The 26737-nt window shown below is 42.6% G+C and overlaps 7 non-coding genes across 7 annotated transcripts; 5 read left to right on the forward strand and 2 right to left on the reverse strand.

Annotated features, from left to right (window-relative positions):
• Positions 1-10890: 10890 nt before the first annotated feature.
• Positions 10891-10963, forward strand: trnaf-gaa (transfer RNA phenylalanine (anticodon GAA)). Its single transcript has one exon. It is a non-coding gene; the product is annotated as a tRNA-Phe (tRNA).
• Positions 10964-11098: 135 nt separating this feature from the next.
• Positions 11099-11172, reverse strand: trnan-guu (transfer RNA asparagine (anticodon GUU)). The gene has a single exon. It is a non-coding gene; the product is annotated as a tRNA-Asn (tRNA).
• Positions 11173-11586: 414 nt separating this feature from the next.
• trnak-cuu (transfer RNA lysine (anticodon CUU)) lies at positions 11587-11659 on the forward strand. The gene has a single exon. It is a non-coding gene; the product is annotated as a tRNA-Lys (tRNA).
• A 4776-nt stretch (positions 11660-16435) lies between these two features.
• On the reverse strand, positions 16436-16507 carry trnae-uuc (transfer RNA glutamic acid (anticodon UUC)). The gene has a single exon. It is a non-coding gene; the product is annotated as a tRNA-Glu (tRNA).
• Positions 16508-17434: 927 nt separating this feature from the next.
• Positions 17435-17508, forward strand: trnan-guu (transfer RNA asparagine (anticodon GUU)). The gene has a single exon. It is a non-coding gene; the product is annotated as a tRNA-Asn (tRNA).
• A 2162-nt stretch (positions 17509-19670) lies between these two features.
• On the forward strand, positions 19671-19742 carry trnae-uuc (transfer RNA glutamic acid (anticodon UUC)). The gene has a single exon. It is a non-coding gene; the product is annotated as a tRNA-Glu (tRNA).
• Positions 19743-20139: 397 nt separating this feature from the next.
• On the forward strand, positions 20140-20211 carry trnaw-cca (transfer RNA tryptophan (anticodon CCA)). Its single transcript has one exon. It is a non-coding gene; the product is annotated as a tRNA-Trp (tRNA).
• Positions 20212-26737: the final 6526 nt, after the last annotated feature.

Consider the following 26737-nt stretch of genomic DNA (forward strand, 5'->3'; position numbering starts at 1 on the left):
GTCCGGACAGACTGACTGGAGCATCATTACAGTATACCGCACTGCGCTCAGCTCAGTGTGGCCGCTGATACACAAAATAATGAACGACTGTTTAAATAAATCACATGTATTGCTTTTTAATGCTAAATATGTATCTGGTATTCTAAGTATTATCAACAATTAATAATTCAGCTCTATTCATATTCAGAATGTAATACAGTATTAAAACTATCAAACTGACTGGAAACATGGAACACATTAATTGCGATCGATTCGATACCAATAGGATTACATAAGAGCTGTTGTGTATAGACAATGTCATAAACGCCGAAATGAACACGGACGGTCTTTATTAAGGGCTGAATCGTTTAGATGTTCGAGAGATCTAGGTGTACTGGACAAATCTACTGGATTTTTTCCAAATCGTAAGTGTACCGCCTGTGATAATACATTTAAAACTAAGAAAATGCACAAGCCATACAACGAAAAAAAAGAGTACAGTATCTTACAAGTGATTGTGCTTCAGCTCATGTCATTTATGTGATTTCTTGTCCTAGCCATTTGCAATATGATGGTAAAACTACTAGACAGTAACAATTGCGCATTAATGAGCGAACATAAAAGTTCAATTAGGAGAAAATATATTCATCCACCACTAGCTAGACATTTTGTAGATGCCAAACATTCCGTTTCAGATCTTAAATTCTGTGGCATACAAACATTTTCAAGATCGCAGTGGTGGTAATGTCACGGGTGACGAATGTGTTGATTATTATTTTATTCAGTGTTATCACTTATGATTTTTGAATTTTAATTGGATTGGTTTTCCTTTTTTGCACAGTTTGTTTATTTGAATGATTGTTTCATTTTTGAGCATTAGATGCATTTTAATGTGTATTTGTTCACTTAACCATACGTCATCCACTCTCTGGTCCAGACCTCCTCTTAGGGCTCCTGTCCAGTCGCCTGTTTGGGCAGCCCTCTCCAAAGGGTGTTGCGCTTCAGCTGAAGTCCTCAGGAGAGATCCTGATATCCTGACATAAACCACGAACGCAAAGGTTCTTGTCAGTACCTCTTTTCAAATGTCTTCAATCACCAAATTCTGCAGTCCTCCCAGAGTGAGTCTACGAGAAAAAATAACAAAACGAAACTGACACTGTCCGTGCACAAAAAAACCCCAACCACTCGCTGTCTAATCTCGTCCTCTTTATTTTCGTTTACTTCCCTCATCATCTCTCTCTTTCCTATTCCGGTATCTCCTAGTTCCATGCTCCCAGTCTCTTAGTTCCTCACCTTTTTATACCTCAAAGCCCTTCTAATTCCAGGTGTGTACAGGTACCTGCAATTGTTTGGGGCGGGACCTGAGGTCCGTGTGCACAGTGCTTGTGATAAACAAAACAAAAAATACTTTAATTACGAACTCCGTTTCACCCGTGCACCAAACAAAACAGACAAATAATAATCAACACAGCAAAAACACAGTGCAAAGCAAACAGAAAATTATGAAAATTATGAAAAGAAAAAATAAACGATCTAAATAAAATGTTCACACACGATCTAAATAAAATATTCACACAATACTAATTAATACGTGCAGAAAATAAATTCATAAACACAGGCATATGATTCCCAGCCAATACAACTCTGTTTATGCCCACGTTTCAAATAATGAAATTTATAAATGCAAATCGTATTGTTTTATGTTTTCTTTACTTTTAAAGCTGAGAATCAAACACACTTCCGACAACTTTATAGCCCTGCTGGCTACGAACAAGTATTGAGTCGGCTGTTTCCCATGACCCTGGTGATACCGCGTGTTTTCCTAGTATCAGCGTCGGCATTACCATGTGTTTGGCATGCTTGCTTTACACTCTAGCATTGCATAACAAGCTGCCATTACAGCTGGTCTTCGTGGCGCAACGGCAGCGCGTCTGACTCCAGATCAGAAGGTTGCGTGTTCAAATCACGTCGAGGTCAAAGCCGCCTTTGTTTTTATTCCGCACTATTTCATTTTTTAACGTGTTTGAATTTGACTGTTTCCGGACATTTATTTATACAATTTAGCCTATACAACATATTGATTGTATAGCGATCAAACAGATATTTATTGTATTGCGATTGTGACGCACACAAAAAGTGAGAATTCATACATGAAAAAGTATGGACACTTTATTTTTTTTTCACTTACCTGTACCTTTAAAATAGGAACACGTCAAGTCCTCCTTGAACCTAAAGGAAAAGCCTAGTAAACTGCACTATTTGATACAGCCACGAGGTGGAGCAGTCTAAATGCAGGACAGCGCTATCAGTTAGTAGTGATATCGTGCTTTCTTTCAGTAGTAAAACCGAGAGACTGCAAGCAACAACTGATTTAGTCCTGTCTTTACTTTTCCTATTTTAACAGGTTAGTAAGAGTCAATATAACATTAAAACGCCATAAATCACAAGGTTAAATGCTGTAGATTATTATTCTGTGGGTTTGGTGAATTATTTTGGTGGTTTAAATATGTATTTTTAATATATAAAAGTGCACATTTTGAATCGGCCGTTATAGTGGAGATTACCACGTGGGGATAATAAGACAGATAGTGTTAGTCAGTGAAGACAAGATGGCGATTATGTTTTCAAAGTGAAACAAACTGGTTTAAAAGATATATAAAATGCTTGTGAAATACTACGTTTGAAGGTGTTCTGATAATAAATTTAAGCTCATATTATCCTGATGCCAATAATAAATGTAAACTGATATTTCTGTGATGTTTGTTATTCTGTGTTTCGTTTTGCTAATTAATAAAAGGTAGAATTTAGGCATAGTATAACGTGATGTAAATACATGTGTTGAATTACTAAGACTTATACCTTATTGTGAGTTGTATGTACTATTATTAACACTGCGTTCAGAATGCTTAGACTTGAATGATATTTGTAGTTGAACTGATGATTAATAATAGTGCAACATTGCCATGGAAGTAGTCTGAACGTGTTAAAATAGTAATAGCTAGTTATGAAGAACTAGGTAGAAAATTGGAGCAGTACAAAACTACTACAGCAACACTCACAACAGTTCGCCCTACTACAAGGGAGCGCACTAGTATGGATAGTAGTCCCAGCAATGAACATCACCAACATACTAGGAGTGAAAATACTGTGTATGCAAAAGAGATCCCATTCCTGCAGCGTAGGGAATTTAAGATACACGGGGGTCAAATAGGTGACACTACCTCTGATATTAGTTTCAACAACTTATGTAAACAAATAGGAGAGGGCGTTAAAGAGCATTACAGTGAGAGTGAGATCATTAGGAGTGTCTTTCGTATTATCAAACCAGGAAACTTTAAAGACATGCTGATAAACAAAGATGACATGACACTTACTGAACTGAAAAGTTTTCTCCTATCACACTTAAGAGAAAAGAATAGCACTGAACTTTTCCAGGAGCTGATGTGCGCTAAGCAGTATGACCATGAAACAATTTCTGTACAGAATGATTGGGTTGAAACAAAAGATCATTTTCGCTTCCAGACAAGCTGACACAGACATTAGGTATGATAACACCACAGTCCAGGGCGTGTTTTTGCACACTATCTATCAGGGGCTGGGTACAAAACATAACGATATACGAAGAGATTTAAAACCTCTTCTGTCTGATGTTGCCGTTTCTGATGAAGCACTATTGAGGCATGTAATTAAGATTACAAGTGAGGAAAGTGAAAGGCAGCGGAGGCTTGGCCAAGTCTCTCGCAACAAGATGGCACATGCACATAGTGCTCAATTAGAGGGTAATGCTGAAAAGGTAGGGAAGGAAGCTGTAGATTCCAAAAGGACCGGTAGAACTATTGAAGAATTGAGTGCTCAGGTCGCAGCCTTGGCAAGCATGATAGACACCTTGAAAAATTCACAACAATCGGGACACTCATGTCAGTGTAACGCCAGTACTTTACAAACCCTGAAGAAGGAGAGCCGTAGAGTTTGTCCAAATTGTGTGAAACAAGGCACCACTAATTGTAACCACTGTTTCTCCTGTGGAGAAGAGGGACACAGAGCGGTTGGTTGCCTCAAATCACCAGGCAAATCGGGAAACGGGAGCCGGTCACTGCGGCGGGACAAACAGTGATCGGAATAGTTGAGAAGTCCCAGCTGTGTGTTTTCTGTCAGTCCCAACCAAGGCTGAAGGTGTGCCCCAGGTGTAAGGTTTTGCTTTATTGCTCTTTCCAGTGTGAACGTGCTTATGCTTGGACACATGACCAAGTCTGTGGTAATACTGTAGCTGAAGTCTTCCCAGTAGAAGCACAGATGTGTCCTGACAGTATAGCTCAACTTGTTGGTGGCAAATGTCTGCTAAAATGCTACATGAATGGCTATGCTGTAAGTGTATTACTTGATACAGGGGCCCAAGTTAGCATTCTGGATCATGCGTGGAGGGAGAGATACCTGCCTAACCATAAAGTAAGACCGTTGGTGGAACTGATGGGAGCCGAGAGAGGCCTTGATGTGGTTGCTGTGAACGGGGAAGTGATACCGTTTGATGGTTGGATCGAGGTGCAAGTGGACCTGCCAGGAGATGGCCACTCCAATCCGTCAATTCGGGTACCTTTTCTAGTGAGTCGCATGGTGCTAGAAAGGCCACTGTTAGGATTCAATGTAATCGAGGAAGTGATTAGAAGACATGCAGGGGGAACACAGAAAGCCATGACAATGCTAGCCAACCTCCTTAGCAGAGCTATGGGAATTCAAGAAGCAGCAGCCAGTGTTATAGTAAATGTTGTACAGAACAGGTGCACTGTAGATGAGGAGTGCGCTTTGGTAAAAATAGGGAGACAGAATGTTGTGATTCCACAAGGCCAAGTTGTCTATGTTAAATGCAGAGTGCCTTTTAAGCCAGAGACCAACAAGACTGCCGTGTTGTTTGAGCCTAAAGACGAGGGTATGCATCTAGAACAATTAGACATTGTTGATGGTCTTGTTGAAATCCACAATGTAGAAGCCCCCTATATTGAGGTGCCAATTGGCAACTATACTAGACACGATATAACATTGCCTCGCCGAACAGTAATTGGGAGTATCCAGCCTATCTCTATGCTGCCTCAGACCGATGCCCAGGTTAATGATTGCAAAGCTGATGTAAATACCATTGGTATGGACTCAAAAGCAAATTTTGGGGATGATGACACTGTTTCAGCAATGACTCTATGGAACCCTCCTGTAGATCTAAGTCACCTCGACGAAGAACAGAAAGAAATGGTCCGCCAGATGCTGTATGAGGAATCTGCAGCCTTTGCACGTGATGAAGATGACATTGGATGTATACCAAGCTTACAGATGGAGATCAACTTGAAGGATGACATCCCTGTGCAGCGAACGTATGCATCCATACCAAAACCACTTTATAAAGAAGTGAAGGATTACATACAGGATCTGTTGGCAAGAGGGTGGATAGTCAAGTCCAAATCTTCTTATTCATCTCCAGTTGTCTGCGTCCGTAAGAAGGACGGAACGTTGAGGCTATGTATTGATTACAGGCAGCTAAATCAGAAGACGGTGCCAGATCGACATCCACTGCCTCGGATTCAGGATCTTACGGACACCTTAGGCGGTTACAGCTGGTTTTCTATCTTAGACCAGGGCAAAGCCTACCACCAGGGATTCATGGTGGAGGGCTCTCGACACCTGACCGCATTCATCACTCCTTGGGGGCTGTATGAGTGGATAAGGATCCCCTTTGGATTGACTAATGCTCCAGCGGCATTTCAGAGGGGCATGGAGGAGATGCTCAGCACTTTACGGGATGAGTGTTGCTTACCCTACCTGGATGATGTTCTGTGTTATGCCAAAAGTTTTGAAGATCACGTGGCTGGAGTTCGTCGGGTGCTGAAATCACTGATGAGCCATGGTGTCAAGCTGAGGCCAACAAAATGTGAGCTGTTCAAGCGAGAAATTCGATATGTAGGACTGTTAGTCTCAGCGGAGGGAGTACGGATAGACCCTAAAGATCTGGAAGCGGTTCTTAGTTTGAAAGATAAGAGGCCCAGCACAGTAGGTGAAGTCCGCCAGCTCCTTGGGTTTCTGAGTTACTACCGTACCTATATTCAAGACTTCTCCAAAATTGCAAAACCACTGTATGAACTACTTCAAGTGAAAACAACCAAGCCTGAAACTCCAACAAGAGGCTCTCTCCAAGGAAAGAAGAAAGGAAGCCAACTCTCATCAAGAGCCCCTGTTGGATGGGTCGAAGAACATCAGAGTGTGGTGGAAAGATTGGTAGATATGTTAGTCAACTCTCCTATTTTGGCATATCCAGACTTCAGCTTGCCTTTCGTATTGCACACCGATGCATCAAATGACGGTCTGGGAGCTGTGCTATACCAACGGAAAAACGGGAAGTTGAGGGTCATCGCCTATGGGTCTCGGACGCTAACACCAGCCGAAAAAAACTACCACCTCCACTCAGGAAAACTTGAGTTCCTAGCTTTGAAGTGGGCGGTCTGTGAGAAATTCAGGGACTACTTGTTTTATGCTCCCCACTTCACTATCTATACCGATAATAACCCCTTAACCTACATCCTAAGCACAGCAAAGCTAAATGCTGTTGGTCACCGCTGGGTAGGGGAGTTAGCTGATTTTAGATTTGACATAAAATATCGCCCTGGAAAAGTCAATGTGGATGCAGACACACTGTCCCGGTGTCCTCTTGATATAAACAGGTATGTGGCAGGATGTACAGAGGAGCTATCACCTGAAGTCATCCATGCAGCATGGCAAGGGCATCACATGGCACAAGGGAAGGAAGTCCCGTGGGTTGCAGTCATTAATATGACATCCCCAAGTCAACCTGAAGGACCCTGTATCAGTGGATCACTGTCAGCCATCGATCCAGGTGAACTGAGAACTGCCCAGAGAGAAGATACTGCTATTGGAGAAGTACTCCGGCTCAAAGAGACGAGCAGGACTCTGATGGGTGAAGCAAGACGTGGTGTGAGCAGCACTACTAAGAAACTCTTGCATGAGTGGGGCAAGCTCCACATTGAAGACGGACTTTTATATCGAAAGACCAACCAGAGAAAACAACTAGTCTTGCCAGGAAGGTTCAAACAGATGGTCTTGAAGCATCTTCATGATGACATGGGTCATGTCGGGACAGAAAGGGTCATAAGTCTGGCCAGGGACAGGTTCTATTGGCCATATATGAAGAATGACATTGAAGAGTATGTGACAAGACGATGTGCCTGTATTAAACAGAAAAAGCCTACCACCCATGTGAAAGCACCTATGAGAAGTATCACTACCACTTCACCCTTCGAGCTTGTTTCGATTGATTACCTCCACTTAGAACCTAGCAAAGGAGGGTTTGAATACATCTTGGTAGTAGTGGATCACTTTACGCGATTTGCACAGGCTTATCCTACTAAAAACAAGTCAGGCAAAACTGCAGCAGAGAGAATTTTCAGTGACTTTATTCCACGCTTTGGATATCCATCTAAATTACACCACGACCAGGGACGTGAGTTTGAAAATGAACTATTCCGAACTTTACGTCAGCTTTCCGGTGTGGGACATTCAAGAACAACACCATATCACCCGCAAGGCGATCCGGCTGAAAGATTCAACCGGACGCTGCTACAGATGCTGAGGACGCTTGAGGAGAAAGAGAAGGACCGGTGGAAAGACCATCTTCCACAGGTTGTTCATGCCTATAACTGTACCAGACATGAGGCAACTGGTTATTCCCCATTCTACTTGTTGTATGGTCGACACCCCCGTCTACCAATTGATCTGCTGTTCGGATTAGGGACAAGAGAAGAACAGGATTCGGCACAAGGTTATGCAGAAAAGTGGGCTAAAAGGATGACAGAGGCATATCAGATCGCTTCTGAAAATAGCAGACACTCAAATGCAAAGGGAAAGAAATACTATGACCGGCAGGTGAGGGGAGTAGTCCTTAAGCCTGGAGACAGAGTGCTTGTGCGAAACCTGAGTGAGAGAGGTGGCCCAGGAAAATTAAGATCCTATTGGGAGAAAACAATTTACAAAGTAAAAGAACAGATCAATGACAGCCCAGTGTATAAAATCCAGCCAGAGTCTGGTGAACCCCGGATCCGGATTTTACATCGGAACCTGTTATTACTAGTGAATGATCTTCCTGTAGAGTTACCATCACAGCAAACACAGAAACCACTGACTGAACAACGGAGAAGGAAAATAAGAGATAGAGGAAATCAAGAAGCGAGAAAACTGACACCGAGTACTGACACATCTGATGATGAGGAAGACACGAACACTCAATACTGGCTGAGGTTTCGAAGAGATCAAGCACCGCAAGGTAATAGGACTCAGAAAATGAATGAACATGGAAGCATCATGTCCAGAGAAAACCTGGTGAGGAGAGCGTCATTACAAGAAAGGTACAATGCAGAGATGAAAGAGGCAGAACCAGAACAGGAAGGACAGTCTGATGGAGAGGACTTCCCAGCTCAACCTGAACTGTTAGATGCAGGAAGTGACCATGATCACGAGGGAAGGCCCAAGTCCCCAGAAGACAGGCAAAGCAGACCAGTGCCATTGTCTCCACATGGAAATTGTCCAACTGATCAAGTAAGAAGATCCACTAGGGAAAGAAGACCTAGACAAGTCTTCACTTACAATCATTTGGGACAGCCATCATTTCAGCCACAAACCATGGTTAATGCCATGGGTCTAGCTCACTACACTGTCCATCCCTACCTGTTTGGGGAACTGCACCGTACCAAACACGCTATTACAATACACTGGTATCAGTTCCATTTCCTATTAGTGTATACTAAAGTAAGCTAAAAGCATCAGCAATTTTCAGTTTCTCTTTTTCACTATAAGATTTGTAAATAAGTTAAAACTGTTCAGTAATGTCAGGAGCCATTTATTTTTGTCAGGGAGCGTGTGACGCACACAAAAAGTGAGAATTCATACATGAAAAAGTATGGACACTTTATTTTTTTTTCACTTACCTGTACCTTTAAAATAGGAACACGTCAAGTCCTCCTTGAACCTAAAGGAAAAGCCTAGTAAACTGCACTATTTGATACAGCCACGAGGTGGAGCAGTCTAAATGCAGGACAGCGCTATCAGTTAGTAGTGATATCGTGCTTTCTTTCAGTAGTAAAACCGAGAGACTGCAAGCAACAACTGATTTAGTCCTGTCTTTACTTTTCCTATTTTAACAGGTTAGTAAGAGTCAATATAACATTAAAACGCCATAAATCACAAGGTTAAATGCTGTAGATTATTATTCTGTGGGTTTGGTGAATTATTTTGGTGGTTTAAATATGTATTTTTAATATATAAAAGTGCACATTTTGAATCGGCCGTTATAGTGGAGATTACCACGTGGGGATAATAAGACAGATAGTGTTAGTCAGTGAAGACAAGATGGCGATTATGTTTTCAAAGTGAAACAAACTGGTTTAAAAGATATATAAAATGCTTGTGAAATACTACGTTTGAAGGTGTTCTGATAATAAATTTAAGCTCATATTATCCTGATGCCAATAATAAATGTAAACTGATATTTCTGTGATGTTTGTTATTCTGTGTTTCGTTTTGCTAATTAATAAAAGGTAGAATTTAGGCATAGTATAACGTGATGTAAATACATGTGTTGAATTACTAAGACTTATACCTTATTGTGAGTTGTATGTACTATTATTAACACTGCGTTCAGAATGCTTAGACTTGAATGATATTTGTAGTTGAACTGATGATTAATAATAGTGCAACATTGCCATGGAAGTAGTCTGAACGTGTTAAAATAGTGATGCTAGTTATATAATATGTATATGGAGAATGCATAACTAGAAATGACACAGACTATCCATTGTGGAATGCTTCTTTGTTGTGATTGTCATGTTTTATTTTAATAGACTACAGCTGAGATAGCTATTGAATACCAATATGAAGACTATCTCAAAAGGCTTGTTATTTGTTATGATTATTATTGTTATTCTCTGCACTTCTTCAATGAAGTAATGGATTGTTTTATGTTCTAAACTTTCAGTAGTAAAACCGAGAGACTGCAAGCAACAACTGATTTAGTCCTGTCTTTACTTTTCCTATTTTAACAGATTAAACACTTTATCTTCTGTTTATGGACTCTCTGCCCGAGACCCGTAACACGATTCATTTTTATGTTTCATTTGATACAGCACAAGAAACTAAAGTGAATCCGAAATTACTGTTGACCAGTCTTCAATGACACAGTTGGGTAATAAAGTCATATTAACACTTCCTTGCATGAGATAGTGAAAATGTGTGTAACCTTTCAGTAAGTATTTTAAATTCATTTGGGAAGGTTTAAGATTGTGAAGAAGTTTAAATATGCTGCGTATTTGCGCATTGGGAACTTTGCATAATGACGATTTTATTATTGCCACTTTCTTGCGGACAGTAGTCAGGGTGATGATACAAGACCAGAGCCAATAAACCTGTTATTTGCTTGTCCTTTCACTACCATATTCTATTGTGCTTGTTCAGAATACGCGTGAATCCTGAAAACATCTCGTTAATATTTAAACAAAGCCAGCAGTCACTTTATTGATCACCCTGTGGATTAACCGCTATTGGAATACAGATGATTGTGTTAAAGATGTTAATAGACTTTCTATGTACACGTTTTAGAGCTAAGCGTTTCTTGAGGCAGTTCAAGCGCGGCACTTTCAGGCAACCAGTTCCAGTGTTTGCCTTTTGGACTTACTCTGGAAGTAATACAAAAAAAAAAAAAAACATTTGTTGAGAACCGCATTTGGGAGAAAACTTAACAGTTTCGAAAAGCATTTGTAAAGGCTTCGGATTCTATTATGGTGTTGCCGAGCTGTTGAACGTTTTTCATTACAGGTTTACTGGATTGCCAAAAAGAATGCTATCTCGAAACGTCAGTCTTGTCACGCCGAAATAGCTCAGTTGGGAGAGCGTTAGACTGAAGATTTAAAGGTCTCTGGTTCGATCCCGGGTTTCGGCAAACAACAAGACGATATTGGGTTTGTATTATTTTGAACTAAAAAAACAGAGCACATTTATTCTTCAGCGTAATTGGATGAAATAACAGCGTATCAGAGTGCCATTTTCTAATGTGATTAAAAAATGCAAAAAACATCGTCCCTGGGTGGGCTTGAACCACCAACCTTTCGGTTAACAGCCGAACGCGCTAACCGATTGCGCCACAGAGACCAACCTGTTAAGCAGCCAAAGCATACATGAGTGATGAGCAAGGCGAGATGCTGCAGAACGTGATCGAGGGAGCAGAACTCATCAGAACCTGAGATCACACCTAAGAAGAAAGCAACACGGGGCAGGAAAGTCTATCTAATTAATTATGGCAGCACAGCTTATGTCTTTTTGTTAGATAACACCCTGGGAGACAACAGAGCAGTGTGTGTAAATAGCTGCAATGGAAACCATATACTTACGACTTAATTTTGATACAGAACTGTGGTCATGTGTAATCTGTTTTCATTATGATAATAAAGCTACAGTTCAGTGGATTATATTTGGAATCTTTGGTTCTGTCATTCACTATCTTCTCAAATAAGATGACAAATTAATAGCTCAGTTGGTTACAGTGAAAGGCACCTCGAAAAGTCAGCCCGGCTAGCTCAGTCGGTAGAGCATGAGACTCTTAATCTCAGGGTCGTGGGTTCGAGCCCCACGTTGGGCGTCCTTTTTAAATACAAATTGAAGATGTTTCTTCGAGACAACGGAGCAAAGTCTGATTCTGTTCACATTGTATACAGTATTGCAACAAAATTACTTATTGGTCATTGTCAAATAGCAATTGCTATTGTAAAAAGCATGCATCGTTTATAGCTATAACGATATTGAAATAAATAATCTTACTATTTTGGGTTGGCTTCAATCCGTTTCTTTTTTTTTAGAATTGTCTTAACATCATTCATGGAGCATCAGTTGGTATGTGCGTAATAAAACCAATCGGGCCTTGATACGAGAACCCTAGTGTGTGCTGAAATAAATAATGCGGTTTTCTACAATAACAAACGTAGCTTGTCAGAATGGCCGGTTGGTCTAAGACGCCAAACTCAAGGACATTGTCTTTTCAAAGAATTGTGTGTTCTGGTCCCTGAGTGGAGGTTTGGGTTGAAATCCCACTTCTAACAGTTCACTTTTACTTATTTTTAAAAGGAATAAATGTGTTCATTTTACTATAAAAGATTGTTTTAAGGAAATCAACAGCTAATACCAAACTCTTGTCAGCACTCAATACCATTTTAATTTCCATTTTAAATCAGACTAAAATAGTGTTCCTAACACAGATTGCAATTTTTGTTATAAACAGACTACTTGATGAAGTCACTGAAAAATATTTTGTGGCCAAACATGTATTTAACTTGATTGTTTTAATATTGCAAATAACATATTACTGAAAAACATCTCCGTCGACCACTGGATCGTGGTCTCAGGCTGGGATGCGGACCATTGAGAACAGTATAAACGATCTATTAGTGGATGTAGCTTAAATGAGAAATGCCCTCGTTTAACATGCTGGGATGATAGACTTCGGCATTCTCCAACTGCTGTTTACATTTTCTAACACGTTATGAGGACGAATACAAAGTTTGACACTTTCCTTGTAAGTGGGGGTAAGCACAAGTTATTTTCAGATGTAATGTCTTTATTTAAGCTCAATCTAGTCCTGCGTAGTGCAAATCACATTACTGTTTAAAGTGTTCTTAAATTGTTTTAACATTAGCAGTGATCCATTTGAAATTTGCTTCATGATTTAAACAACTGAACTTATTGTCAGCTCGGTGCTGAGAAGAAAACACTCCCACTCCTCCTGGTGGATACCGAGACCAATCCCTTCAAAACAGTTTCACTCTAGAAATGATCCTTGCAAATATAGTCTTATCTTTTATTGGCAGACCGTCACCCCCAGCTGGCAAGCTCTACTTCATATGATACAATGACTGGGCAACAACGAGGTGTTACATTAACAATACAAACTAACTCGAGACAGCCAAGCCGTTAAAGCATACCTTAAGTTTGTCGCGTTATACAAAAGCAAGTTTTGGCATTTTTGCATTGCCTGCCTCGTCAAAGAAGCTCGAGCCACAGCACACAGCGTTGCTGCATCGGGACACAGAGGTGGATTTTAAAGCGACTGAATCAACGGCTGAGACTACTTTTTGAAGAAATTGAAAACATACCTCTAGTCGAAATATTTGCTATTTAATTAAAAAAAATGTTTTGAATTTGCAAATGGCAGACATTAGGACAATCTGAATTGCTCATATCAAGCTGCGATGTAGCCTATGAGAATCGCTGACACAATACGTGGGGAATTATCTCAAATGGTAGAGCGCTCGCTTCGCATGCGAGAAGTAGCGGGATCGATGCCCGCATTCTCCAAATAGTTTTAACGTATCTGCGTATTTAGTCCCAACGCATTATGGAGATAAATACAAAGTGTGAGACGCCCGCCCTACATGTGTATTTTAAAGCACAGTCTATTAATTTGTAATATTCCCCAGACTGAAAAACTGCAGTGCGCCGTCCATCGTATGTCTTCCGAGAAGCACAAAGGGAGATTATTTATTTATTTATTTATTAGCAATTAAAGAGTTTGTGTTAATTGAGAATAAAAATAAATGGCTTGAAGTTTGCTTTCATTTGTAACGTGTTTATAATGAAATATCGGTTCTTGTGTTTTTACCAATCATTGTACTGTATACTAGCTACTGTTGCATGTCCATGAGTGTGTTCCTCAGCTTCCCAGCGGTTAGGATTCCTGGTTTTCACCCAGGCGGCCCGGGTTCGACTCCCGGTATGGGAACGTTCTTGTTATTGTCATTTTGTTAAAGAACTGTGGTCATGTGTAATGTGTCTTCAATATGATAATAAAGCTACAGTTACTCGATATATATATATATATATATATATATATATATATATATATATATATATATATATATACAGAATGATGCAAATGTATTTGACTCTATTCACATTCCCATCGCGTGGAACCATCGCAGTTTGTTTTTAAATTATATTAATCCCTGGTCAAGACAAAGTCTCTCTGGGGTGGGACTATCATTAGATTGCGGATGTAAGGTCTCCGGTCCCATCATAGAAGCAAGATAGTTTATTCACAAATAAATACCTACACATTTATTTATGTTTCTTTTGTTGGTAAATTAACACATTATTGCATTCTGTCATGTCACGCTGTGCACTCTAGGATTGCATAACAAACATGCACTACGCCAGGACTTCGTGGCGCAACGGTAGCGCGTCTGACTCCACATTAGAAGGTTGCGTGTTCACGTCGACGTCAAAGCCGTCATTATTTCTATTCCACTATATTTCATTTTTTAACGTGTTTGGATTTGAATGTCTCCGGACATTTATTTATACAATTTAGCCTACACAACATATTGATTATAAAGCGACAAACAAATTACTTCCTGGGGGGGGGGGGGGCAGTTCAGTTTCAATCAAGTTCCAGTCTCTCTGCCATTATCTTGCGCTGCTGTGTTTGGTCAGGTAAAAAGGGCGTGACCAGAGCGGTATGGGCAATCCCGTTAGGTAGCTTGCATGTCAATCTCTCCTTCTTTTCTATTTATACACCCAGCACTGCTTCCGCCCTTTGTCTGTGTTTGTTTTTGGTTTGTGTTTGTTTTTTTGTTGTTCGCTCCTTTCACTGCAGGTCATTTCTCTGCTCAGCGCTGGTAGACAATATCAGCTATTTCCCTACCTGCTCAGGTGATTCTTTTCATCATTCAGCTTTTGTATTTATCTGCAGAAGCTCCATCGTTAGTCTTCTATGCTCCCTCCAGTCTCCAGCACAGCTACAGCGCCGTTCAAAGCGCAGCGTCATTCTCAGCTTGCTCTGCGTTTTCATCAGAAAGACTGTTCCGACGTCACCGCTGCACTGCAACTCTTTCACACCGGCGCCTCACAGACCATGGTTACCACGGCAACGCCTCATCGAGTGACTACTGGGAGTGGTAAGTTGCCATGGCGACCAGGCAGCTTTAACAGGCAAAGCGAGCCTGTGCCTCACTACTGCAATCTTCTGGCTCCTGCTGCTGCGCTTTTGCAACATGAGAGCTTCAACTCGCCGAATTATGACATCTAAATACTGCAGGCTCCTCTTCTAGACCTACGTTAACTTACTTATATCATCACTAACTGTTCTAAAGCAAACGTTTTATCCATAGACAAGGATTTTAATCGCAATAACCAAATATATGCTACCCTGCTTCACTGAAGCCAATAGTTTCAATTTCAATCGCAACCTCGAGATGGCAGCATAACACCACAAACTACATAATTTAAACTGATTTGCTATCGCTGCGAATCTCGCACACTCCAAACTTTCTATCAATTCCTGCAGTTCGTTGTCTTTCCGAGGGATTCTTAGTCCCGTCCTGCCTCAACCTCTTTTGCTTCATATATTAATTTGAATATTTCAAATCAAAACCCCTCCCTTCGAGGATCTGGTCATGAAGCCATGCTTATCAGCTTTCTGAGATGTTAAGAATCCACTGTCACATTAATTTCCCAGCTTCCTTGCATCAGGCCATTCCTGCAACCTTCTTGCTCCCGGATTTGCACTTCCTCATTTGCCCCCAACTTCATCAAGGCACTTAATACAACTTTCAAAGTCCATTTCATTCAATTTGAGCTTCCAGGCACATATGGAAACTATGTCCTACGATCATCAACATTTCAGTCAAGAGTCCTCCAGCACCGCAATAGACAATACACTCTTAGACTGCTCCTGATCAAATCAATAGGTTTTGCAGCAGCCTCCGAGCAACACATCTCATCCTCTCAGGTTCTGCAGAGGCCTCAGATATACGCATTCTTCATCTCTGACCCATCTCCGACATCATCTTAAACGCCTTAACTCTCAAATACCAATTTCCACTGCATTCAGCAGCTCTCTGCTCTCTACAGCAGGCCACTGCACACTACTGACAGCATTCCATCGTTTCTCTGTTTCCGTGTGTCCTAAACGGACCCGAGACACATTTCCTAAGCTCTCCACGCTGCCCATCTGACAGCTTAGCTGCCTGAGGATGCCGCACTGAGTTGCGAAGGATCTGTCCTTTTGTCCTGTTGGTCCCCTTCCTGTCTCTTGTTCCACTAAATGCCCAGCAGCCAGAGGATGCTGCCTGACCCGTCGGGAGCGAGTGTCAGATTGTTGTATGTTATGTGTTTAAACTTTGCTCTTTCTCTCTCACTTTTACGTCACCCCTCTCAAGCCCTCGTAGGCAACCAGTGAAATGTGAGGTGATGTGAATAGAGTCAAATACATTGCATCATTCTGTGTATATATATATATATATATATATATATATATATATATATATATATATATATAATTTAAAGTAACTGTAGGTTTATCATCATAATGAAAAAACATTACACATGACCACAGTTCTGTAACAAAATGACAATAACAAAGAAGTTCCCATACCGGGAGTCGAACCCGGGCCACCTGGGTGAAAACCAAGAATCCTAACCGCTAGACCATATGGGAAGCTGATTAACAAACTCCTGAACATGCAACAGTAGCTAGTATACAGTACAATGATGGTAAAAAACCACATTCATTACAAACACGTTACAAATTAAAGCAAACTTCAAGCCATTTATATTTATTCTCAATTAACACAAACTCTTCAATTGCTAAAAAATATAAAAAAATCTCCCTTTGTGCTTCTCGGAAGGCATACGATGGACGGCGCACTGCAGTTTTTCAGTCTGCGGGAATATTACAAATTAGCAGACTGCTTTAAAATACACATGTAGGGCGGGCGACTCTGTTACAAAGAATTGTCACACTGTATGTATCTCCATAATGCGTTGGGACTAAATACGCAGATATATTAAAACTATTTGGAGAATGCGGGCATCGATCCCGCTACTTCTCGCATGCGAAGCGAGCGCTCTACCATTTGAGCTAATTCCCCTCGAATTATGCCAGTGATTGTCATAGGCTACATCGCAGCTTGATATGAGCAATTCAGATTGTCATTTTTGGCAATGTAGTCTGCCATTTGCAAATTCAAAAAATAAATGGATTAACTAAATAGCAAATATTTCGACTAGAGGTATGTTTTCAATTTCTTCAAAAAGTAGTCTTAGCTCATTGATTCAGTCGCTTTAAAATCCACTTCTGTCCCGATGCAGCAGCGCTGTGTGCTGTGGCTCGAGCTTGTTTGACGAGGCAGAAATTGAAATGGTATTGAGTGCTGACAAGAGTTTGGTATCAGCTGTTGATTTCCTTGAAAATCTTTTATAATAAAATGAACACATTTATTCATTTTAAAAATAAGTAAAAGTCAACTGTCAGAGTGGGATTTGAACCCACACCTCCATTTGGAAACCAACACACAATTCTTTACAAAGTCCTTGCTTGTGCTAGAGTGCTGCAGCAAGTTAGTTTTTGTAGATTGACAGGTTGGTCTCTGTGGCGCAATCGGTTAGCGCGTTCGGCTGTTAACCGAAAGGTTGGTGGTTCAAGCCCACCCAGGGACGATGCTTTTTGCATTTCTTAATCACATTAGAAAATGGCACTCTGATAGGTTGTTATTTCTTCCAATTACTCTGAAGAAAAAAATGTGCTCTGTTTTTTAGTTCAAAATAATACAAAACAAAAAAATTCTTGCTGTTTGCCGAAACCTGGGATCAAACCAGGGACCTTTAGATTTTCAGTCTAACGCTATTTCGGCTTGACAAGACTCCATTTTCGAGATAACATTCTTTTTTAGAACAGCTTTAATATAATTAAGTACATTTCTAAACAATCCGCTAGTAACATATCTAATCTCAAAGCGCTATAATTTATTTATGGAGATAGAAGATCCTTTTTGATTCACATTGTAATAGTTTTTGATCGAGATCACCACCACGCGATCTTGAAATGATTTTTTGTATGACACAGAATTTTAGATCTGAACCGGAATGCCTGGCATCTACAGGCATCTACAAGAACTCTGTCTTTCCAAAGAATTGTGTGTTCTGGTCTCCGAGTGGAGATGTGGGTTCAAATCTCACTTCTGACAGTTCAATTTTACTTATTTTTAAAAGAAATAAATGTGTTCATTTTACTATAAAAGATTGTTTCAAGGAAATCAACAGCTGATACCACACTCTTCTCAGCACTCAATACCATTTTAATTTCCATTTTAAATCCGACTAAAATAGTGTTCCTAACACAGATTGCATTTTGTTGTAAACAGACTACTTGTTAACGTCACTGAAAAATATTTTGTGTCCAAACATGTGTTATTTAACTTGATTGTTTTAATATTCCAAATAACACATTACTTTGAAAAACATCTCCGTCTACCACTGCATCGTGGTCTCAGGCTGGGATGCGGACCTTTGAGAACAGTATAAACGATCTATTAGTTGAAGTAGCTTACATGAGAAATGCCCTCGTTTAACATGCTAGGATAATCGACTTTGGCATTCTCCAACTGCTGTTTACATTTTCTAACACGTTATGAGGAAGAATACAAAGTTTGACACTTTCCTTGTAAGTGGGGGTAAGCACAAGTTATTTTCAGATGTAATGTCTTTATTTAAGCTCAATCTAGTCCTGCGTAGTGCAAATCACATTACTGTTTAAAGTGTTCTTAAATTGTTTTAACATTAGCAGTGATCCATTTGAAATTTGCTTCATGATTTAAACAACTGAACTTATTGTCAGCTCGGTGCTGAGAAGAAAACACTCCCACTCCTCCTGGTGGATACCGAGACCAATCCCTTCAAAACAGTTTCACTCTAGAAATGATCCTTGCAAATATAGTCTTATCTTTTATTGGCAGACCGTCGCCCCCACCTGGCAAGCTCTTCTTCATATGATACAATGACTGGGCAACAACGAGGTGTTCCATTAACAATACAAACTAACTTGAGACAGCCAAGCCGTTAAAGCATACCTTAAGTTTGTCATGTGATACAAAAGCAAGTTTTGGCATTTTTGCATTGTCTGCCTCGTCAAACAAGCTCGAGCCACAGCACACAGCGCTGCTGCATCGGGACACAGAGGTGGATTTTAAAGCGACTGAATCAACGAGCTGAGACTACTTTTTGAAGAAATTGAAAACATACCTCTAGTCGAAATATTTGCTATTTAATTAAAAAAAAATGTTTTGAATTTGCAAATGGCAGACATTAGGACAATCTGAATTGCTCATATCAAGCTGCGATGTAGCCTATGAGAATCGCAGACACAATACGCGGGGAATTAGCTCAAATGGTAGAGCGCTCGCTTAGCATGCGAGAAGTAGCGGGATCGATGCCCGCATTCTCCAAAGAGTTTTAACGTATCTGCGTATTTAGTCCCAACGCATTTTTGAGATAAATACAAAGTGTGACAATTCTTTGTAACAGAGACGCCCGCCCTACATGTGTATTTTAAAGCACAGTCTCCTAATTTGTAATATTCCCCAGACTGAAAAACTGCAGTGCGCCGTCCATCGTATGTCTTCCGAGAAGCACAAATGGAGATTATTTATTTATTTATTTATTAGCAATTAAAGAGTTTGTGTTAATTGAGAATAAAAATAAATGGCTTGAAGTTTGCTTTCATTTGTAACGTGTTTATAATGAAATATCGGTTCTTGTGTTTTTACCAATCATTGTACTGTATACTAGCTACTGTTGCATGTCCATGAGTGTGTTCCTCAGCTTCCCATATGGTCTAGCGGTTAGGATTCCTGGTTTTCACCCAGGCGGCCCGGGTTCGACTCCCGGTATGGGAACGTTCTTGTTATTGTCATTTTGTTACAGAACTGTGGTCATGTGTTATATGTCTTAAATATGATAATAAAGCTACAGTTACTCAAAATATATATTATATATATACAGAATGATGCAAATGTATTTGACTCTATTCACATTCCCATCGCGTGGAACCATTGCAGTTTGTTTTTAAATTATATTAATCCCTGGTCAAGACAAAGTCTCTCTGGGGTGGGACGATCATTAGATTGCGGATGTAAGGTCTCAGGTCCCATCATAGAAGCAAGATAGTTTATTCACAAATAAATACCTACACATTTATTTATGTTTCTTTTTTTGGTAAATTAACACATTATTGCATTCTGTCACATCACGCTGTGCACTCTAGCATTGCATAACAAGCATGCACTATGCCAGGACTTCGTGGCGCAACGGTAGCGCATCTGACTCCAGGTCAGAAGGTTGCGTGTTCAAATCACGTCGAGGTCAAAGCCGTCATTATTTCTATTCCACTATATTTCATTTTTTAACGTGCCTGGATTTGAATGTCTCCGGACATTTATTTATACAATTTATTGATTATATAGCGACAAACAAATTTCAATCAAGTTCCAGTCTCTCCGCCATTATCTTGCGCTGCTGTGTTTGTTCAGGTAAAAAGGGCGTGACCAGAGCGGTATGGGCAATCCCGTTAGGTAGCTTGCATGTCAATCTCTCCTTCTTTTCTATTTATACACCCAGCACTGCTTCTGCCCTTCGTCTGTGTTTGTTTTTGGTTTGTGTTTGTTTTTTTGTTGTTCGCTCCTTTCACTGCAGGTCATTTCTCTGCTCAGCGCTGGTAGACAATATCAGCTATTTCCCTACCTGCTCAGGTGATTCTTTTCATCATTCAGCTTTTGTATTTTTCTGCAGGAGCTCCATCGTTAGTCTTCTCTGCTCCCTCGTGTCTCCAGCACAGCTACAGCGCCGTTCAAAGCGCAGCGTCATTCTTAGCTTGCTCTGCGTTCTCATCAGAAAGACTGTTCCGACGTCACCGCTGCACTGCAACTCTTTCACACCGGCGCCTCACAGACCATGGTTACCACGGCAACGCCTCATCGAGTGACTACTGGGAGTGGTAAGTTGCCATGGCGACCAGGCAGCTTTAACAGGCAATGCGAGCCTGTGCCTCACTACTGCAATCTTCTGGCTCCTGCTGCTGCGCTTTTGCAACATGAGAGCTTCAACTCGCCGAATTATGACATCTAAATACTGCAGGCTCCTCTTCTAGACCTACGTTAACTTACTTATATCATCACTAACTGTTCTAAAGCAAACGTTTTATCCATAGACAAGGATTTTAATCGCAATAACCAAATATATGGTACCCTGCTTCACTGATGCCAGTAGTTTCAATTCCAATCGCAACCTCGAGATGGCAGCATAACACCACAAACTACATAATTCAAACTGATTTGCTATCGCTGCGAATCTCGCACACTCCAAACTTTCTATCAATTCCTGCAGTTCGTTGTCTTTCCGAGGGATTCTCAGTCCCGTCCTGCCTCAACCTCTTTTGCTTCATATATTAACTTGATTATTTCAAATCAAAACCCCTCCCTTCGAGGATCTGGTCATGAAGCCATGCTTATCAGCTTTCTGAGATGTTAAGAATCCACTGTCACATTAATTTTCCAGCTTCCTTGCATCAGGCCATTCCTGCAACCTTCTTGCTCCCGGATTTGCACTTCGTCATTTGCCCCCAACTTCATCAAGGCACTTAATACAACTTTCAAAGTCCATTTCATTCAATTTGAGCTTCCAGGCACATACGGAAACTATGTCCTACGATTATCAACATTTCAGTCAAGAGTCCTCCAACACCGCAATAGACAATACACTCTTAGACTGCTCCTGATCAAATCAATAGGTTTTGCAGCAGCCTCCGAGCAACGCATTCTCATCCTCTCAGGTTGTGCAGAGGCCTCAGATCTACGCATTATTCATCTCTGCCCAAAGGCAGACCCATCTCCGACATCATCTTAAACGCCTTAACTCTCAAATACCAATTTCCACTGCATTCAGCAGCTCTCTGCTCTCCATAGCAGGCCACTGCACACTACTGACAGCATTCCATCGTTTCTCTGTTTCCGTCTGTCCTAAACGGAGGGGGTTCTCTGTTTTTGTCTCTCCTAAACGGACCCGAGACACATTTCCTAAGCTCTCCACGCTGCCCAGCTGACAGCTTAGCTGCCTGAGGATGCCACACTGAGTTGCGAAGGATCTGTCCTTTTGTCCTGTTGGTCCCCTTCCTGTCTCTTGTTCCACTAAATGCCCAGCAGCCAGAGGATGCTGCCTGACCCGTCGGGAGCGAGTGTCAGATTGTTGTATGTTATGTGTTTAAACTTTGCTCTTTCTCTCTCACTTTTACGTCATCCCTCTCAAGCCCTCGTAGGCAACCAGTGAAATGTGAGGTGATGTGAATAGAGTCAAATACATTGCATCATTCTGTGTATATATATATATATATATATATATATATATATATATATATATATATATATATATATATATATATATATATATAATTTAAATTAACTGTAGGTTTATCATCATAATGAAAAAACATTACACATGACCACAGTTTTGTAACAAAATGACAATAACAAAGAAGTTCCCATACTGGGAGTCGAACCAGGGCCACCTGGGTGAATACCAGGAATCCTAACCGCTAGACCATATGGGAAGCTGAATAACAAGCGCCTGGACATGCAACAGTAGCTAGTATACAGTACAATGATAGTAAAAAACCACTAATTCATTACAAACACGTTACAAATTAAAGCAAACTTCAAGCCATTTATATTTATTCTCAATTAACACAAACTCTTCAATTGCTAAAAAATATAAAAAATCTCCCTTTGTGCTTCTCGCAAGGCATACGATGGAGGGCGCACTGCAGTTTTTCAGTCTGCGGGAATATTACAAATTAGCAGACTGCTTTAAAATACACATGTAGGGCGGGCGACTCTGTTACAAAGAATTGTCACACTGTATGTATCTCCATAATGCGTTGGGACTAAATACGCAGATATATTAAAACTATTTGGAGAATGCGGGCATCGATCCCGCTACTTCTCGCATGCGAAGCGAGCGCTCTACCATTTGAGCTAATTCCCCTCGAATTATGCCAGTGATTCTCATAGGCTACATCGCAGCTTGATATGAGCAATTCAGATTGTCAGATTTTTGGCAATGTAGTCTGCCATTTGCAAATTCAAAAAAATAAATGGATTAACTAAATAGCAAATATTTCGACTAGAGGTATGTTTTCAATTTCTTCAAAAAGTAGTCTCAGCTCGTTGATTCAGTCGCTTTAAAATCCACCTCTGTGTCCCGATGCAGCAGCACTGTGTGCTGTGGCTCGAGCTTGTTTGACGAGGCAGAAATTAAAATGGTATTGAGTGCTGACAAGAGTTTGGTATCAGCTGTTGATTTCCTTGAAAATCTTTTATAATAAAATGAACACATTTATTCATTTTAAAAATAAGTAAAAGTCAACTGTCAGAAGTGAGATTTGCACCCACGCCTCCATTTGGAAACCAAAACACACAATTCTTTACAAAGTCCTTGCTTGTGCTAGAGTGCTGCAGCAAGTTAGTTCCCTTTCAAGTCGAAAATAACCATCAAGGTATGGGACATTGCCGTCAGGCAGTAGGGATTGGCTGAGCTTTATGTCAAAGCTGCCAATAGGCCTCCGCGCAAGCTGCCGTGTAAGCCCGCCCCCCTGGGAGCTTACTATACGCAGCGCGCGGAGAGTCACTTCCTCTTTTGCCTTCAGCATCAGTAGCGGTAGGACTTAGAGCTATTTAACTGATTGTACTCACTAAAGCTTAGGCTTGAGAAGCTGGTTTATCCCCTTCTCCGTGTTTATTTCAGTCATACTCTCCGGAGTTATTATTGTTTATTATTATTGTTATTGTATTATTATTTAGGATTATATATTGTTTAACATTATATATTCCTTTTCGCTTTGCTTCGGCATCGCGTTCTTCGTGGTCTCCATCTTTCCTCTATTCCTTTAATTATTATTGTGTGGGTTTTTTGTATATATATATTTTGTATATATATTTATATTTTATTGTATATATATATATTGTTATATATATTGTATATTGTGTGTTCGGACGCGTGTTGCGTTGGCCTTGGCCGACGCGCATTTTGCATCCTCGGTCTAACTTAGGCTAGACCGTGTGTGTGTGCGGGTAGTCTGCTCTGCAGTGTACCCCCCCGCGGCGCGTTCCCGCCACGTGGTATTGCACTACACTCCCTTACCTTCTGCAGCGTCCACAAAAAAAAATAAAAAATTCCCTTCACTATACAGAGGAAGACAACCACCAACGTGCAAAATCCCCAGCACCTTTCAGGTAGGTATTGCACAGCATCAGACACTGTACCAGCACTTAGCGTCTCCGCTTGGCGGGTCAGCTGATGCTTAGGCGTCTGTGCTAGCGTTCCACGCTCGGTACTCGCGCTTCAGCGCTCACGCTCCGGCACTTTGTGCAGCGCTTCTGCGCTTGGTGCTTAGTGCTTCTGCACTTGGGGCTCAGTGCTCGACGCTCGACGCTTCGGCGCTCGGTGCTCGACGCTCGGTGCTCGACGCTCGGTGCTCGACGCTCGGTGCTCGGTGCTCGGCGCTCGACGCTTGGCGCTCGACGCTTGGCGCTCGACGCTCGATGCTCGACGCTCGATGCTCGGTGCTCGACACTTCGGTGCTCGACACTTCGGCGCTCGACGCTCGACGCTTCGACGCCTCGACGCGCACACCCTCGACGCTCGACACACGCACCTCGGTGCTCGACGCTTCGACGCTCGGTGCTCGACGCACGCACCCTCGACGCTCGACGCACGCACCTCGGCGCTCGACGCGGCGGCGCTTGATGCACGCACTTCAGGTGCTCGACGCTTAGGCGTCCGACGCGGGCACCTTGGCGTTTGACGCGACAGTGCTCGACGCACACTCTTTGGTGCTTGACGTCAATACTAGACGCTTCGGCGTTCTACTATGTCTGTGTTCCACCGTTGCGTGACCTGTCAGGCCAAGTTGCCTGCCAGCGACCCTCATGAAGACTGTGTCGCATGCTTGGGGCCGGACCATGCCGCATCTGCCCTGGCAGATAGGGCATACTGCCAGCTATGTGCAGGGTTTCAGACACGCACCCTTCGCCAGAGAGCGAGGAAGGCAGTTGGAGGTCGTTCTCCATCCTTGGGTTCGTCCCACACCGTCTCGGCCCCACCGTCATCGATCGTGTCGCTGCCGGCGACGTCTCAGCTCCCTCTGAGCCCATCTTCCCAGCCTTCAGCTGGTCAGAGATCTCCAGCCAGGCGTGCTCGGGAACGTTCCCGTTAGTCCCTCCTCTCGCGGGGCACTCCCCCTTCGGGAGTCTCGATCCAGGTCTCGATCGGCTTGCCGGAGAAGGCATTCTCGCTCCCCTCGGAGGGGTAGGCGTTACCAGGACACATCTGGGGTAGCTGAGCTCACCTCCAAGATGTCACAATTTATGGAGCTCATGATGGGACAACAATCCCTCCTTATGACCCTAGCAAATGTGGCGCCTCGGGCCCCAGAGCTAGTAACCGGACCCAGCACTAGTCAGCTGACGGTTCCTCCACCAGTGCCCCAGGAAGTAGAGTGGGACGCAGATGCTGTCTCAAGGGACGCATCTGATGCAGACCCGCTCTTTGAGGACACAGAGCCTGAGGTGGCATCCCAGCACTCTGGGCAGGACGACCCTGAAGTGCTGGATACTAATGACCCTATCTGGTCAGTGGTGGAGAGGGCAGCCCGTCACTTAGGCGTGGACTGGCCTGCGTCAGAGCCAACACGACGCTCTTTATTTGAGTTGCCATCGGCTCCGCTGCTTCAGTCCAGGATGCTCCCGGCATTCCCGGATTTTATTAAGGAGGTGCAGTCCACCTGGGGAGCCCCGGCCTTCGCCCCGGCGACTTCTCGCAAGGCTTCGGCTTTTACCATGCACGGGGCGAGCGAAGCTGGATTAGCGTCCTTTCCGCCAGTGGGCGCCGCGTTCGCCGTGCTATTAAAGGCGCCGACATTATCGGGGCTGGCTAAGGACCCTTCCTGCCCTAACAGGCAGTGTAGGATTACGGAGGCCCACCTAAAAAAGGGTTATGCCGCGGCTACAGAGGCAGTTAGACTGTCTAACGTGGCCAGACTCCTGACAGTCTACCAGGCGGCGCTGATTCGCGACCTGCCTGAGTCCCCATCCGTCGGACTTAGAACTGAGCTGGGTGCAGTTGCACAGCTTTTGGTTAAGCTGGCTCAGCTGAATGCGCGAGCACAGGGCAGGAGCATTGCTTCCCTTGTAGTGGCAAGGAGGCAGCTCTGGCTCTCACAGGCCAGGGTACAGGAGCCTGATAAGGCCCCGTTGCTAGATGCTCCTATATCCCCGGGGCACACGTTTGGCCCAGCGGTGGAGGAGATGCTGCAACGCTCCGTCAAGGCGCATGAGGCGTCGCAGCAGTTGGCTAAGATGTGGCCAAGCAAGCCTTTCCAGCCAAGGCGGCCGCAGGAGCGCCAATGGCGCAGGGCGCCGCCGCAGCAGCAAGCGCACCCACAGGGCAGTAAAACCGCCCCTTTGGGGGTTTCAGCACGCAGCCAACCCGCGTTTGCAAGACCGCAGTGCGGAGGGTGGCGCCCCAGAGGAGGTAGCAGACCATGCCCTCGTGGCTCTGGTCAGGCCCCTCGTGAGCGAGCGCAGCCTAAGCAGCCCTGAGAAACCCTGGCAGCCATTAACCCACCCCTACACTGTTCCAGAGCTTCTGTTCTGGCAACAATGCACCAACGACATCTGGGTGCGCAAGACTATACTCACCGGGTACACCCTTCAATTCCGGTTAAACCCCCCCCCCCCCCCTTCAGGGGAATGGTGGTAACTGCAGTGAAGGACTCGGTTCAGTCCTCAGCTCTAAATGCAGAAATACAGGCATTGCTCAAGAAGCGTGCCATTCAACTAGT

The sequence above is a fragment of the Acipenser ruthenus genome, chromosome 35, assembly GCF_902713425.1.
Source record: "Acipenser ruthenus chromosome 35, fAciRut3.2 maternal haplotype, whole genome shotgun sequence".
Classification (NCBI taxonomy): domain Eukaryota; kingdom Metazoa; phylum Chordata; class Actinopteri; order Acipenseriformes; family Acipenseridae; genus Acipenser; species Acipenser ruthenus.